Source organism: Tyto alba, unplaced genomic scaffold (genome assembly GCF_018691265.1).
Source record: "Tyto alba isolate M040663 unplaced genomic scaffold, T.alba_DEE_v4.0 Super-Scaffold_6, whole genome shotgun sequence".
NCBI lineage: Eukaryota > Metazoa > Chordata > Aves > Strigiformes > Tytonidae > Tyto > Tyto alba.
This window is the reverse complement of record NW_024881327.1, coordinates 2756170-2769536: the sequence shown is the minus strand read 5'-3', so window position 1 is coordinate 2769536 and position 13367 is coordinate 2756170. Positions and strand designations below refer to the sequence as shown.

At 37.2% G+C, this 13367-nt stretch overlaps 1 protein-coding gene across 4 annotated transcripts in view; it reads left to right on the top strand.

The window, feature by feature from the left end:
* The window catches only part of PALLD (palladin, cytoskeletal associated protein), a 200600-nt gene that overhangs the window by 147509 nt on the left and 39724 nt on the right, over nt 1–13367 (top strand). The window lies entirely within an intron of this gene.

Here is a 13367-nt window from a genome sequence, read left to right as displayed (position 1 = left end):
GACAATAAAGTCTAGCAATCTCAGTAATGGATGCAAAAAATTGAGTGCAAAGACTACCTTTTTCTCAGAAAAAACCTTGTAGGTCCACTGGGTTTTCCTGCGCATTTAATTTATTTTTATTGTGTGCAATCAAGGAGTCCTATTGTTTTCTGGTGAAAAGCTCAACATATATCGGTGGCAACATCTGGCTCTTAGTAAATGAATATCGTATAATATTTTACAGTAATTAACTGATTTCTTCAAAATAATGCCGTACTAGAGATGAGGGATGGTACTGATGGTACCATGAAATAGAGTGTTTGTCTTTTTCAGGATCACAAAGAGTAAGCAGCAAATAAAACTATAGTAGGTGCTTGTTTCTGTCCTGCTTTTGACTGGTGGATTAGGCTTCTCTTTTTAATTTGTCACTTTCTGAGGTTTCTAGAGTAAATCCTGAGTCTACCGAAGTAAAGTAATAGGAATTAGAACTCCATCCGTTGCCTTTTCTACTGGAATTATGTACATTTTACACACATCTTTTGTTAGAGACTACGCAGCTCCCTTGCTCTGCTGCTGGTGACAACTTAAAGGTGGTTTTTATCAGAGGTTCTCTTTTCGGTGTTGTACCGGGAGTTCCAGCTCTGTGTACTAGTCCTTCGCAGCTAACCACTGGCCTTATATGATGATCCTCACTGAAGACTTTGTGGACACTTCTGAGTGCTTAAAGCAAGACGTTAAGTCGCAGAGAGGTTTCCTATTAAGGAAAAGTGATGTAATGTCAGTGGAACACTGCCAACTTCTCTCCACTCATTTTATTTATATTAGCTGCATACCAAAGAAAATGCCCCATAAAACATGAGTGCTCCTTGCTATATTTAGCCAAGCTAATTTACTAATACCAGGAGATTATGTTTATATGCAATGGAAATAATTATAAAAAGATTTGGGGGCATCTTACTGAAATAAAACAGGTTGAACTTGGGAAAAGTAAATACCAGATTTGCTCCTGGCACGTATAAAGACTCTAGGGTATCTTTTAGCTTTTATACTTGCAACATAGGTATTTCTGTTCTGAAAAGCACTGTTTAACATTTAAGTTTAACTATTTTGATTTTTTAAAGAACACAAAGTCCAGGGAAGTTATTTGCATTGACCTGTGTCTTTTTAGTCTTAGCAATGTGGATGTCCTCGCATTTAACCTAGGTGACTAAAAGCAATCTTGCCATATGCATTCCAGTCTGATCTTCTGGTCTGAAATATTTGCATTCATCTTCATATGGAATACAGTTCAATACTGTGCTTTTTTGGTGGTATTTAAAATCAGTCTGGCATATTTTTTGTTGATTACCTTCCCTGACTTTCCTTTGGGACTGCTTTTTAAATGAGTAGATGAGTTCCCTATTTAGCGAGTAAAAATTTTTTGCCTGGTTTATGTTCAGCTCTTTGTTTTACAGCTGATGGTGTTGATAAATAATCACAAGTTTTCTTCCTGACTCTAACAATGTTACTTCATAATGCTGTTAAACAATTTGACCTTTTCTATTAATTTTACTCCTACGTGGTGACCCTAGCTGGGTGTGGTAGTGTTGGAACTATGGATCCTCCCTAATACTAAATCAGCCTAAAAGAATATTCCTCATCAGGAGTAGTTGAATACATTTGTTAGCTGCTGATAAGTAAGAGCTGTCATACTAGTTAGCTACATAATGCATACGAAAATAAAATTTGGTACTTCTAAATTTAAATGTTAAGTCTAGCGTGACTGTAAATCAATGTGATGTATTATGAGATCCGTAGTTGACTCATGAGCTATTAAGCTGTGGGCAGGGGAAAAAATTTTGGGTAGTGTTATTTTTATCTGCGTTACTGAGGATGTGTTGAACATTTTATGTGTTTTCTACTCAAATCTGAGTTGCCTGTCTTCATTTTTGAAGCCTGTGCTTTATTGGGATGACTTCTAAAGATGCTTCTTCAAGAGAGTCTTCATACATTCTGACATTTATCATCTAATTTACACACTCTGAACTGCACTCTGGAGGTTTCTCTGACTATTTAGGAGGCTACACTACTACTCATGTAAGTGAGATGCCGAAGACAGATGATGAGACCATTTCCCTATGTGTCTCCTTTCGACTAGAAGAATTAGAGCAACATGACAGCAAACTGCTGCAAGGCCGGAAGAAAAAGGCAAATGATCTTTTAGGTTTATCACAAATCAAGTATCATTGTTTTACACACCTGGGGCTTGTTTTGAAAATGTGAAGCTATTTGATATATAGAGGATTTCAAAATGATTGTGAGATTCTGTTACTATTTCCAAGTACACAGATCTTTTCTCATTTATTCTGAATGATTCATTAGGGAAGTAGATCATGCTGCTAAAAAATCATGAGAAAACATTTTGAGTCAACTAAGGGTTGAAAAACATTTCCTGCAATTATGAAGTATGTTAATCAAGCCGGGTCTTTTTCTTTACAGATTCCTCTTAATTTCAATTATCAGATTTTAAACATAAGACAAATTTAAACAAAACAAAAAACCTTGGATCATGAGATGCCATTTCTCGTATTAGGCTCTTGAGGATAAAAGTTGTCCCTTGTGTAGAAGATCAGACATAACTAATCTGTGAAGTATTGCCTGGACAGTGTACAGCAAGAATTATGTGCTATCAATTCTTGCTTAGCAAAGTTTATTTCCCCGTTTTTAAAACTAAGGCCTGGTGGATTAGTTATTATTTAAATAACTTTAATATTGAAGTCTCGAAATCCATTTGGAAAACTGCAGTCTCTGAAGGTTTATGAAATGACTGAAAAATGGACAGCTTTGGGCAACATTGCCTTTAGGGCGTGAGAATGTAATTAATGTGGTAAGTCTAAGTGCATGGGCTCGTTAGAGTCTTGGCAGGCAAAAGAGGATGACTGTAGGGGAACAAACTTATTTTCCTCCAAACAAAAAGTACTGAGCGGCTCGGCCTTTCTGCAAACCTGGGTGCTCACTTTCACTGATATACAGCACAACTAGTCAGAGAACTTAAAAATCTTTGCCTTGTTTTGCCCTCTATGACAAAAACTACAGTATTTTTAAATGTTCTCTGATCTCTCTAGCTTTTTTAACTTTAATTTAATCATTCTTTGTTCTGAAAAAAATTATCATCGTATTTTGTACGAATTGTCTAATCAATTGGTTGACCTCAAATAAACAAAACACCTTTGTTATTGAGTAACACTTCTGTTCAGTGCTGTGTTTGAGATTTCTCCCTGAAACAGAAAAGGAATAGAGGGATCCTTCAGATGAGAAACAGGATCAATGTACTGTGTAAGTTTTATTTGTGACTACAGAGTAGCTTTAGTAAACTGGCCCAGAGGCACAAGGATCATGTGGGTTCTAACATCTAGAATAACTATCATTTAGTTCACGGTAGAAAACTGTAGTAGACAAGGGTATTTGGGGCCACTGTTTTCTGAAGAGTGAAACGTTTTTCTAGAGACCTTAGCATATGAAGTGAGGCAGAAGGTGAAGTCGGGCATTTTTGTATAGTGCACCTTAGGCAGTGTTTCTGGAGCTCACAAGGGGTGGTGAAGAGGTGTGACAGCCCAAGAGAAGAGGCAGGGAGACAGATGAGAAAACACCAGTTAGAGAGAGGTCAGTGAGAAGAAAAACTGAAGACAGACCAGCATTATACCACGATCTGAGAACTGCTGAGAGGAACAGAGGATCAGGTGGAATCTCATGGTTCATACACGAGGAACCATATGATCCCCACTGAAGCTGACCGTAGTGCTACCAGTTTTGGTATTGACAAAATCCCTCTGTCTTTGAAGTAACCTACAAGTCAAAAATTACCTTTTCGATATGGAACTAGAGGTTGTTTATTAAGCCACAGCCAGATGAGTTTTTTGGGTTTTTTTTTGTTTTTTTTTTTCCTATCTCAGCTGTTTTTGAGGTAAAGGATAGCTAGGAGTCCAAGTTGTCATGATACTTGAAGAGAAGGTTTCACATACAGGTAGTGTTGACTTCAGAGTGAAAGATATGTATTGCTACTTTTACATCTTATTAGCACTTAAAAGAATGCTTTGTTTTCATTATTTTTTTTTTTTTTTAGTTTACTAACAATGATTTACCAGTAGTTTCCAAATGTAATCTAAGTACTCTAGTTATGCTAAAGAAACAATTTATCTATATTTTGCACACTCCTAACTATTCAATGTAAAAACTTTTTTCAGTAAGGACAAAACTTAAACTGCTGTTGGTCAAGATAAGATAAACTATATTGACTTTCAGTATAGGAATAGATAAACCACTCTTCTTGTCATCCATTCTGGATTGTTCATTCTAACATAAATCTAATTTTAAGAAATAAAATGGGGAAATATAACGTGGGGCCCTCACATTAGACAAGTGCTGTTTCTAGGCTGATGCTCTTTCTCTAAGAGTGTCCACCTCCAGGCTAAGGAGGTGCATAAGTCACCAAAATAATGAGTCCATAAAGAGAAAATCTTCCTTCATAATTGTCAGAAAAAATGGGTTTAAATCTTAAGGAATACACTTTTCTTTGTAACTAGCCTTTTACAAACTATCCTGTGATCAAACTGAAGACAAACAAGACATGTTTGTTTTGTCTGGGAGGTTTTTACTGCAAGGCAGAAGGAAGGAGTGGAATTAATTGAATTCTGAAGGTCAGCTGCAGGCAATCAAATAGTAAAATCTGTACTACAACAGACAAAATAATAAAGTTACAGTCTAGGATGAGTCTATACATGGACTCTGAATGTGTAAATGTAAACTAATATGCGTGATACCCTATTTTAAAATATATTACACATTAATATACTGTACACTTAAAAAAATATTTCAAGGAAGCCTATAAATTAAAGAGATTAATTTTCAACAGATTTGTTTAGCAAGATATGTGTTCAACCTTCCAGAAATTGTGACTTACACAAAATATAAAACCAGGATCTCTTGTGGTATACACATTTATTTTTGAAAAGCTTCTAGATTGTATGGTTTAGCTAGATACCTCATGCTAGTTTATACATCTACTCTGTATGTATAGCTTATATTAGCAAGTAGTACACAGAAACGTGAGTGGCTCGGTAGTATTAAAAATCATGCTGAAGGCATGGTATCTGCACTACACATTTCAGAGTCACTGAGTTTGGGGTTTTGCTTTTTCACTTTGGACTAGCTCTAGTCTGCTTTCATGGACTGAAGCTCGTTAGTGGCTGGAGTTTGTTACATTCATTTCACCTGACAGGAAAGCAGTTCACCTTCTTGAGAGGCTTCTCCAGGACGCAAACTGGAGAACAAGCAAGTGGAGACAGTTGGCGATTTCCTTCAAAAGCACATTTCTGATCCAAGCTAAAGCACAAATGCAGATGTGTCCTTACTGTCCTCTTAGGAGAAGTGCCGGTCTGTGTGGTTCCTTGTTTTTGGCCAGTCACCGTGTTGGTTACTAATTTATTTGGGAAAAATGAAACTTGGCGCTTCCTCTTGTTTTCTCTGGGTAAGAAGGCTGATTTATTTCACTGAGAGCTGAGCAAGATTCAAAACAGTTTTAGAGAAGGGACCAGCCATTCAGAATCACTGGCACAGTATTTGGCCATAAGTGTTTATCATTACACAGTTTACCTGTATGATTTATTCTTTTTTATGTCATTATACATCACTTAAGCTTAATTCAGGGAAGAAGTCCTTACTGTATAAGTCTCCCATACTTAAGGTTACTTGATATATTAAGAAATAAATAGTACTTGAAGTGAATGTATTTGCACTCAAAATTATAAAAGCAATTATTTGCTCTGTCATTTATATGTAAGGTGTTCCATTTAAGCTTTTCAGAACAACGTGCTGTACAGTTATCTAGCAGTTAAAAAAAATGTTAAATTCTCACTGTAAAATCACTTCATCTATTTACCAGGGAAATACTAAATAGTATGTCAATAGTATGTACTAAATAGTTGCGTCTTGCCAGCACAAGAAGCTTATTCAAGTTGAGCATCTGTGTCCCAAGTGTGTATAATTTCAGGGTAGGTTGTTTCTCTTTGCGGTGACAAGGAATGTAATTAGTTCTGATCGGGTCTAATCAATCTGTTCAGGAGCAGAATATATTCTGAACATTTAAAAGTCTGTTTTGACTGCAGTGACATTCTGGGTACTGTGGGTAGATTTTGCCTTTGCTCAGTAATTCTTCTGATAGGTATTATTTTTTTTTTGTTTTATAACAAGCAATGGGGAGATTACAGTGTGGTGTAGAATTCAGTCATGGAGTAAGGCAGCAAGTCGTCTTAGTTTTTAGGATTTGCCAAAGACATCTTAATTATGATTATGTTTAACATGCAGTTATAACAAGCAGTAGCTCTGCATATATAAGGTGCTTTAGCAACATCTTGAGTATCGCAATTTTTAATTTTTCTTGTCTCTTTTATACTTTGGGGAAGATGCCTTTTAAAAACAACTCCCCCAAACTCACAACTTGTGAAATCTGGCTAGATAAGATGTGATGATGACCTACAAACTGTCTTATTTTCAAAATCAGTCCAGCAAGGTGAATGGAGATCCACATCTTAAAAGACTGCCCCTGATACAAAATAGGTCACAGAAGTATTCATCAGGCAGGTATCACTGAAATTGATGCAAGTAGCCTATAGGAAAAAAATGAAATAAACCAAAAAGATGTCACAGGCCTACATGAACAAATAAAGTTATGTCTACTGTTACAGCCAAGTCCACAAAGTCTTCTTTTTGGTCTTCCAAGTGCAATAGCTGATATAAAGTACATCTGCCATGCTGTCGAGTGTTTTCATTTTACTAAGATATTCTGCTGCTGCTGTTTTCCCAGAGCATGTTGGAGTTTTCATTCTGCACCGTGAGGAGTGTAGCCCACAGAGTCTGCTGGGCATGAATAGATTGAGCATTTGCCAACTCTGCAGAAGTATTTATGTGCAGTGCTGCAATGTGTGCAAACACTGAGGACACCAGATATTTTTTACATTCATTTTCTTTGCAATAAAGTGAATGTTTCACTTAACCATAGCTTTGTCTATCAGCTAGCCTGTTTGGGGAAGGAAGCTGAAGTAGTTTGTCCATACCTGAACAAACTCTTAACTGCAGCTGGAGCCAAGCAGCTATGTACCATGGACGGGGTAGTTATTTGTTCCCTGTTTCAGGTGCCAGAGAACAACAGCAGGGGAACAGTGAAAGGCTGTTGTTTCTTCAATTAATGCATGAGATGGGCTTCACAAGTGCTTTTAAAAAGCTGTCTAAGAGGGCACCTGGGAGGAAAATTCTTCCAATAGATCTGCAAATGTCTCTGGATGATGCCAATCCCCAAAACAGCAGTAACTTCAGATACCCAAGGATGTTTGTAGTGTGCAGAGGGGCTAGATGGTTATTCGTCCTTTTAAATATCTTTCTTTTCACTGCCACAACTTTCATTAAGATCACCAATCTAGATAGCGTGACAGGGGATATACCATCCTGCACTGCATCAAGCACAAGATATAATTGCGTTAGGATTACATTGTTGAATAAATGTCACAAAAGTTGTGAGTAAAGCTGTAGTGTTATTTTCACTTTCCAGTGCTCTTGAGAACCAGGCTGATAGATTATTACTGTCTTTAGCAGTTGCTGTTACTTCCCGGTGCTTCTCCTCCTTCCATAAAAGTTAGTATATGTTGTTGATGGGGCTATTTTTGTGTGTATAGAAGAACTTCAGCAAAAATGTTATAGTACTAAAACTTCATGGTACTAAGATGGTGCTGACACCTAAAGTAAGTCATATTGTCATAGTGGAAGAATCTCAGACATATGTATTTCTTTTGTATAAGTACCACTTTTTATGTATTGGTTTCCATTCCAGCAGTTCCTTTTCATATAGTATTTTAAGTCTAGGACACCTCCAGTGAGTGTCAGTAGCATAGACTACTGATGTGTCAGCTGGTAATATCCAAGCTTTACATGAGGCAGCGACCTGATGAAATGTCAGAACTATTTGTGAGTACCGAATGGCTGGTAAAAGGGCCTAGAATTTAGACTCCAAAACTACCATAATTTCTTCAAGTAGTTTTAAAACATAGTTAAAGTTTTAATTTTCCTACAAATTCACTGACAGCAACCGTGTGCTTCCTTTAATATCGGGGCATCCAGTAGTTACTCTACCTTTTTTTCTTTTTAATATGATGTTCATTCTTTCTCACGAAAGTATGTATTTCAGTAGTACAAAGCAGTCGTCTTTATGTGTAACCCAAAGACCAGATATTTGAGGCGGAGGTCCAGTTTTAAGCCCACTGTGACTGTTGGTGGGTAGGCATAAAAATAAATAAATCACCTAACTTTGGTGGCTGGTGGTAGATGAAATGTGATGATTTATAGAGCATCTCGTTAATCAAATATATTAAAGTTAAAAGGAAAAAAAAAAAAAAAAGACAACAGTGCGTGTGCTGTTCCAGTGATAGCACTGAGAAAGTATATCATACTACATATAGGAGTGGCTGTCTATCTTTTCTTCTGTTCACTTTTGGTTTCAGGCTAGTACAGTTTTTCAAACTTTTATGTATATATTTTTGTCCCCATATTTTCTTTGAATATATATCAATCAGCACACAGTATAACCTTCCACATGGTATAGCACAATCAGAGGCGGAGGACCTATTTGCCCACTTGCAGGTCAGTTCATTCCTGCATTCCAAGTCATAATTTCCTATGCTTTGGGCCAATTCAGCTGTAAATTGGAACCTGTATTGCTATTAATGCCTTGTTACAATTTACCTCTTTGCTTCCTTTATCAGTAAAACTTGTTACCTGTGTCATATTTTAACTGTTACATCCATCACTGGATATTCTGTGAGCTAGTTATGTAACACTATTGAATTACCAAGCCAGACAGATTTTTGACTACCAGACTAATTCTTATGATCTAACCATATCAGAGATATGAAGTTTAGCCATTTTGCTAAAGCTGTATTGTGTCTTTATGACTTTTGGGAACAATGAATGTGCACAAGAGCACAATTTCCTCTCTTTCTGTACCCAAGCTAAATGTGTTATCTCACTGGTGCATGTTTTGAAAAATGTCCCTGCAGTGGTATAGAGAGATGAAAAATGGTTCCTGTCCCTAAAAGAATTGCTTGTGTTCGCTGAATACTGGCACTATCACTACTGTTGGTTTCCTTAGTACAGAAATTACCTTGATGCCTTTGACAAACCATAATGGAAAATGGGCACAGGTACAACTGCCGCTTTTTAGGATAGACAGAAAAGTTTTTAACAACTAAATTACAGCAGGATTTCTTTACCAGTGCGTTCACAAACAATGCAGATAGTTTATGTTTCTCTTCTGTGTGTATGAAGTTTCTCAGATGAAAAGTCAAACTTAGTTTCATAGTGTGCTCATAATGCAGTACCCGTGTTAGCTCTTGCACCATACTGATTTTCCTGGGTGTGTGTTCGGTTACGGTGAGACTAAACACTCCTGTATATTAACCTAAAATATGGAAAATGTTATTTGTTGTGAATTTACATTTTCAAATTGTTAAGCTGTGAATGACAAGTAATAAAAACATTAAAAGGTTGCAGCCGGTGGGGCTGGTTCCCAGTTATAGCTCTCTAGTTATTCAGCATGAGGATTAAATTGTAGGACAACCTGCATCCCCTCTGAAATCTGTTAGTATAGACAAAAAATACCTCTGAATGCTTGCAGAGTAGAACCCAAACTGGTGTTGGTTTTCATGTCATCATCCCCTGTGTGTCCCCGTCCCGTGTCCCATCCCATCCTGTGTCATCTCATGTCCCATACCTATGCCCTCTCTCCCATTTTTATTTTAACTGATAATTCCAGTCCTACATAAATGTGAATCCTTGTAGGATTTAAAACAGACCACGTTTCTTTCTCATAATATAAGGGATTGTTCAGCATCAGGAAACTTAATGCTTGAGTAAACGTATTTGTATTAGTACAGCCTGAAGGGTGTCTGTGTGTTGAATGCTTTGCAGTTTCTGTAAAAAATCTGTTCTCCCTTTACTTCACCTTCTTGCCTTGTCATACATGTACATTTTTAACATTTCTAAAAATGAGTAAATGTTACTTCAGCAGTTAGTTTAGTTGGAATTACTTTTGTACTGAGTATTTATTTTCAGTACAGTTGTTAATTAATTCACTGCTAGTTTAAGTTGTTGTTTTAATTTTTAACAGCTCTCAACCAATGATAAATCTGGTGGAAAAGCTTACATTATATTAGGAATTTTGTCAGAGTATAGTTCCAGATATCAATGACTACTGTCAAATTTCGGATGAGTTGGTATGTGCATTTCAGTCTCTTAAATAGTAACTGTCAGAAGAAGTTTAGAAAATTACACATTTTCAACAGTACCACTTATACCAGCAAACTACAAAAGCTGTGGTTGTAGAAAACAAATTAAACATTATGGTTAAGAGCTAGCTTAACAGCTACCTGGCAAGCCTGCCGTGCCAGCTGCTTGAGAGCCACAGATGCAGAAGCGCTGTGAATCCTGTCTAGTGAGGGAACCACAGCACTTCCCACGCTCCCGCCGCTTCCAACCCTCCGTTCCTCCTCTGCCTACCAGCTCTCCAGTTGGGCCACCAAGGAGCTGGAGAGATATAACTGTCTGTTATACATCCCGATATTAATAAATGATGAAAAAATATTACATCCTGGATTTTATTGGATAAGTAACTAAATATAGATATAAATACATCTAAATATATACATATAAAAATATATCTAAACATAGATACTTGCTGACACGGCAGTCAGTGTTACCTAAGAAAAGCCCTTGCTTTTTAATACAGCATGATGGTGACTGTTTACCTTTTGGTGGAGCTCTGGCATGATTCTGAAGCAGTAGAATTGAGTTAGGTCTTCATTGGAAGGTAGATTTCATGGAGGTGGCTAGCTAATACCCCAAAATACAAATACAGAGGTTTTCTGGCGCAGGTTTCAAATCTTCATTTAGAAAACTAGCTCCAGTTTTTAAAGTTGTGGTTAATTCTGATAGTTTTCATTCAAAATATTTCTGTACTTTCATTTTGGAGGTATGTTTTGGATATTGCTGTAGAACTGCATTTTCTGTTTCTCAAAGGGCAAATCGCTTGTAGGATTATGAGGGACCCAGTCTGCTTTCGATCAGGAATGACTTGAGGCAGAAGTGAGCCCGTTATTCTTCCATACATGAGATAGATAGGACTCTTTCAAACAAAAATTGCTTTTCTCGTCTGCTTTCCACTTGCTCCTTTTCTTTTGTTAAGATCAGGAGGGCCAAACCCAGGAATTCAAAAAAAGTTAGAACATTGAAAAATGTATTTACTCTTCATTCTTTATCTGTGGTGGTCTATTTCAATCTACTTTGTGTGTTGTGTTGTAAAACACCAAATAAACTTCAATGCCTTTACACACACACTTTGTGGTAGATGCTACCTGGCTAGGGTTCATTTTGTGTATGACTGATTCCCTCAAGGCTTGGACAGCTTCCCCCCCTACCTTTGGAGAACCTCTCCCTCCAAGGTGGGTAGTCTGGATAGAAGGGCTTCCATATGAACTTCTGTGTTTAAAAGGTACACAGACCAGGTTATACTGAGGAGTCGATGATTGAAATGCAAATAGTAGGGTGCTTCCCAGAAGAGGGGCATCATTCCTCTAAATATTTTATTTTTTTTTTTAATGCTTTTCACAAATCCAGAAATGTAGCATAAAAATAAACCTATTACATATCCTAATACTGGGAATCTGGGAATGAGTCTGACGGAGAATTTTCAGTGTGAAGGATTTAGTGCATCCCTGAAAACACCTGTAATGTCCTCTGCAGTCCAGCAGCCAGTTCCTGTTGGCACTGTCAGAGATGTACAAGCACCTACCTGTCTCCCCTCCTCCCCAGCACCGCGTCCTGGCGCTTGGAGTTACGGGTCCTGATGGTGCTTGGTATTAGTTTGCTTCTCAAAGTCAAGGACCGCTCCATTAAATTTCAAAACAATGTGATACAAAGAAGGTATCGGGAAGAAAAAACATTATGAAAATGGGATAAAAAAGATAAAACAGCCTGTTACAATCTGAACTAAGTGCCTACTTCAGAACGTGAATTCTTGAGTAACTATGAAAATATGCCTTATGTATTGGCATCCTTAGATAAGATTCTGATCATCTCTGTCCACTATTTTCTCATACAGTCAAAGTATTTTGCTTTCAAAAAGACAGTATTCTGTAGCTGCCCGCCAAGAAACTTAATGTCTCTAGTTTTCCCTTTGAACATCTGTTTTCAAATGTTTCTCGTTGTCACTTGGCTCTGAAAGTCATCACCTTCTCCCGGTGCCCAGAACCGAACCCCTGCACGCAACTGTTCTTGCAGGCACAGCGGGCCAGAAACCTCACCTCTGTTGCAATTAATGTCTGCTTCCATTACAATGTTACCGCTTTACTGTTTGTCTTCCGTTAACTGTTCTAGCACACCTATTAGAACAACTAAAAATGTATATAAAAATCCTGGGTAAGAATATCTAGTATTGGAAAAAACAAAATCACAAACACCGAAGCAGACCTTTTGAAAATATTTATGTGCTGCTAGGCCTGCTTTTCGGTGAGTTGCTGAAATTTCTCAATATTCGCTTTACCCCAGTTATGATTTTTTTAATTACTTGCTTTTGCCATTCACTGATTGAATTTTATTATAAACTTACTTTTAAATGTTCATTCTTACATTGTAGTAATTAATTGTTTGGCAAAACCAAAAACTCCGCGTGAGAAAATAAGTTTTATTTTCTATTGTTTAAACAAGCTTGATGCGTTCCCTGAAAACATGCGTGCCCTTTAAAACACTGGGATTACAAAACATATTTCAGCTAATTGGAAAGAGGATGTAATTACAATTAAACCATTTTTTTTCCTGTAATCTGAACTCTTTTTGATTCCCTTCTTTGTTTTCCTACTGATGAGGGCAATGTAGCAGAACAATTTTCTTGCATAATTTTGACTGCTGGGCTCTCTGTATCTGTGGCACAGCAGTGTTACTTTTTGGGGACCCACCTATGTAGAGCTTCCACTGCTGTCAGCGTCATTGCAAAGGAACACAGGAATTGATTTTTTTTTTTTTTTTTTTTTTCCTCCTTAATAGTGATATATCCCTAGGATATATCTGCTCAAGAAATTAATAAGGGCAATGTCTGCTGTTAAAAGAATAGCTTTGAGGTGGAGAACATGCCTTTGCAGACAAGGATCATGTATTTCTACCACTGGAATAAAAATTTGCTCTCGGAAGGTCTTTATGTTTTTTGCTACGTGGGCTGATGTGATAATGAATAAGTCTGCATGTTATTTTTCAAGCAGACACGCACTTGCTTTGTCTGGACCCTAAGCTTTACAAACGGAATTAGTGCTGTC